General features: G+C 50.9%; 1 pseudogene; it reads left to right on the forward strand.

Moving 5' to 3' along the window:
* Positions 1 to 3,663, forward strand: part of LOC120871396 — a 4,250-nt pseudogene extending 587 nt beyond the window's left edge.
* Positions 3,664 to 3,970: the final 307 nt, after the last annotated feature.

A 3,970-nucleotide genomic window follows, 5' to 3' on the forward strand; every position in this document is an offset into this window, starting at 1 on the left:
GCCCCCGCGAGGCTGTCGGCCCCGCCCCGTGCGCACGCTGGCCACGCCCCCTCCGCCGACCCGCGAGAGCGCGCCCAGCCGGGGGTGGGGGCGCGCTGGCGCCGCTGGGCTGGGCGGCGGCGCCGCCTCGTGGCCAAGCCCGCAGGTGGGAGGCTCCCTGGTTTCCGGTCCTCTGTCAGTCTTTCTGTCTCACGGTCGCATGCCTGACTGTCTGGCTAACATATCCATCCGCCTGTCTTGACGCCTCACAATCTCACCTGTGTCTCTCCGTCCATCGGTCACTCACTTATCACACCGCTGTCCATTGGAGAGTCAGATTTGTCCGCCCGTCCGTCTACGTCCATCTTTCAGTAAGTTGCCACTCCACCAAAGAAGACCCTAAATTAGTACCAGGTACTCCTTGGAAGGAAAGTTATGACCAACCTAGATAGCATATTCAAAAGCGGAGACATTACTTGGCCAACAAAGGTCTGTCTAGTCAAGGCTATGGTTTTTCCAGTGGTCATGTACGGATGTGAGAGTTGGACTATGAAGAAAGCTGAGCACAGAAGAATTGATGCTTTTGAACTGTGGTGTTAAAGAAGACTCTTAAGAGTCCCTTGGACCGCAAGGAGACCCAACCAATCCATCCTAAAGGAAATCAGCCCTGGGTGTTCATTGGAAGGACTGATGCTGAAGCTGAAACTCGAATACTTTGGCCACCTCATGCAAAGAGTTGACTCATTGGAAAAGACTCTGATGCTGGGAAGGATTGGGGGCAGGAGGAGAAGGGGACGACAGAGGATGAGATGGCTGGATGGCATCACCGACTCAATGGACATGGGTTTGGGTAGACTCCAGGAGTTGGTGATGGACAGAGAGGCCTGGTGCTGCGATTCATGGGGTCGTAAAGAGTCGGACACGACTGAGCAACTGAACTGAAGGCTGGGGACTTTTGAAGGACCTTTCCTGGGGTCACCCTCTGGATCTGTGGCAGTGCAATCTCTCAGCCCAGCCTTTGAGGCCAGATTCAATATTGTCAAGGTTTGTTGTTGTTTAGTCACTAAGGTGTATCTGACTCTTTGTGACCCGAAGGACTGGAGCTCACCAGGCTCCTCTGCCCATAGAATTCTCCAGGCAAGAATACTGGAGTGGGGCCATTTCCTTCTCCAGGGGAATCTTTCCTTCCCAACCCAGGGATCAAACCCACTCTCTGGGGTCTTCTGCACTGGATTGTTTACTGCTGAACTACCCAGGGAAGCGCATTTTCAAGGTTATATATTCTTTAATTTTACACATATCCATCCTCCCTAGAAGGAGACTTCCAAAATTCTGGGCAGAGCAGAAAGGACCCCACCTTAGACCCTAAGGGAAAAACTACAAGGAGGTTATACCCAGTGCTGGGCATGGTTTCCTGAAACACCCCACTGCACCCCAGACCCCAGAGGGGCTTTGCTCTCACAGACTCAGAAATCATGTGATAGCACCACCTGCCATGTATTGAGTCCCAGCACTATCAATAGAATGAACAGGCTGTGAGCTGGGTGCTTTCCGTGCTTTCTTGCATTTAATTCTGACCACAAGCCTAGGAAATGACCACTAGTATCCCCTTTTTCAGTTGGAAAAGTTAAGACCAGAGAGATCGAGTTACCCGAGGTCACGGAGCCAATAAGTGGGAAGACTGAGATCTGAACCTGAGAAGGCCTAGCTAAGTCCTCTGCAGGATACCTGCTACTCTGCCGGGTGAAACTATCTTCCTTAGACCAATCCTACAGCATACACGTGTCCCTGTTTCGAAGGTCTCAAACCCTTTTTTTTTTTTTTAAGGTGGATCCACTATTTTTTAGTACTTATTTATTTATTTGGCTCTGTTGAGTCTTAGTTGTGTCGTGTGGGATCTTTCGTTGTGGCTCTCAGGCTCTCTAGTTGGAGTGTACAGGCTTAATTGTTCCCTGGCATGTGGGATCCTAGTTCCCCAACCAGCGATCAAACCTGAGTTCCTTGCATTGCCAGGTGGATTCTTGACCATTGAACCACTGAGGAAGTCCCTCAAACCTTTCTTTTCAAAGCAATATTCCCTGGAAAGGAAAACATCAATTAAGCCGGCAATTATGCCTTTGGTGGGTGAAGTTCTAAGGAGGGGCTTCCCTGGTGGCTCAGTCGGGGAAAAAAATCTGTCTGCAACGTGAGAGGTGGGTTTGATCTGTCAGGAAGATTCCCTGGAGAAGCGAATGACTACTCACTTCAGTATTCTTGCCTGGAGACTCCCATGGACAGAGGAGCCCAGCGGGCTACAGTCCATGGGGTTGCAGAGTCAGACATGACTGAGTGACTAAGCACACCAATTTGAATGTTCTAAAGAGAACTGAGGCTTTGCGGCTCAGTGCTGTGACCTTGGACATTCAGTCCCTTACCTGGGATTTCCTCCCCTCCGGACTCCCATCCCCAAGCCATCAGACTTGGTTAATTCAAACCAGGTTTTCTCATACTTCCTCAAGATGAACTGATGTTGCCTCTCCTCGCTACCCAGATTGGGGTCCATATGGCACTGTTCTGGATTCCCACTGTAACTTAAAGGGAAACTTTCACCATATCCAGAGCCCTTGATGTCCTGCAAATAAGGAGGAGGGTGTCCTCAAATTCCTTTCATCAGGAACTCACTTGTGTGTGTGTGATCAGTCACTCAGTCATGCCCAACTGTTTGTGACCACATGGAGCTCGCCAGGCTCCTCTGACCATGGAATTTTCTAGCAACAATACTGGAGCGGGTTGCATTTCCTCCTCCAGGGGACCTTCCTGACCCAGGGATCTTACCCGCATCTCTTGCTTCTCTTGCATTGCAGGCAGATTTCTTTACCGCTGAGCCACCGAGGAAGGGAAACCCACTTAGGTGGCACCAACTTTAACTTTCAAATGAAACAGCATGTCTACAAAAGGAAAAGTCATGACGTCTACATCATAAATCTGAAGAGAACCTTGCAGAAGCTTCTGTTGGCAGCTCATGCCATCATTGTCACTGAAAGCCCAGTGGAAGTCAGCATCATTTCCTCCGAGAATACTGGCCTGCGGGCTGTGCTGAAGTTCGCTGCTGCCACTGGAGCCGTTCCTATTGCTGGCTGCTTCACTCTTGGAACCTTCACTAACCAGATCTAGGCAGCCTTCCAGGAGCCAAGGCTTCTGCTCATTACAAATCGCAGGGCAGACCACCAGCCTCTCCCAGAAGTCTCACCTGCCTTCCATTGACCTATGTGACACAGACTCTCCTCTCTGCTCCGTGGCCCCAGCCATCCCATGTAACAGTGGAGCTCATTCAGTGGGTCTGACGTGGTGGGTGCTCGCCAGAGAAGTTCTGCGAATGCATGACACCATCTCCTGCGAACACCCTGGAAGGTCATGCCTGATCTTTCCTTCTATGGAGATGCTGACAGGGATTGAAAAGGAAGAGCAGGCGGCAGCTAAGAAGGTTGTGACCAAGGAGGCATTTCAGGGTGGACGGACCGCTCCGGCTCCTGAGTTCACCGATGCTCAACCTGAGGTGGTGGACTGGTCTGGAGGAGTGCAGGAGCTCTCTGGGCCTATTCCACAGTTCCCCATGAAGACTGGCCTGCAGCTCCCACCACTCAGGCCACTGAATGAGTAGGAACAACCACTGTGGTTGTTGAGGAACAACCACAACAGTCTTAAGCTGTTCTTCTACCAACTTTTTTTTTGGCTGCACTGGGTCTTAGTTGCAGCATGCAGAATCTTTAGTTATGGCATGCAAATGCCTGGTTGCAGCATGTAGGACCTAGTTCCCCAACCAGGGATCAAACCCAGGCCCCCTGCATCGGGAGCACAGAGTCTTAGCCACTGGACCACCGGGTGGGGGGGGTGGGAAGGTTTCCACAAACTCTTTAAATGGAAATAGGTTGATGGAAAATAAACAGTCTCTAAAAAAAAGAAGAAGAAGAACTGACATTGATAGGACACGGATGGACAGCACTGCCAAAAC

Source organism: Oryx dammah, unplaced genomic scaffold, assembly GCF_014754425.2.
Source record: "Oryx dammah isolate SB20612 unplaced genomic scaffold, SCBI_Odam_1.1 HiC_scaffold_12, whole genome shotgun sequence".
Lineage (NCBI taxonomy): Eukaryota > Metazoa > Chordata > Mammalia > Artiodactyla > Bovidae > Oryx > Oryx dammah.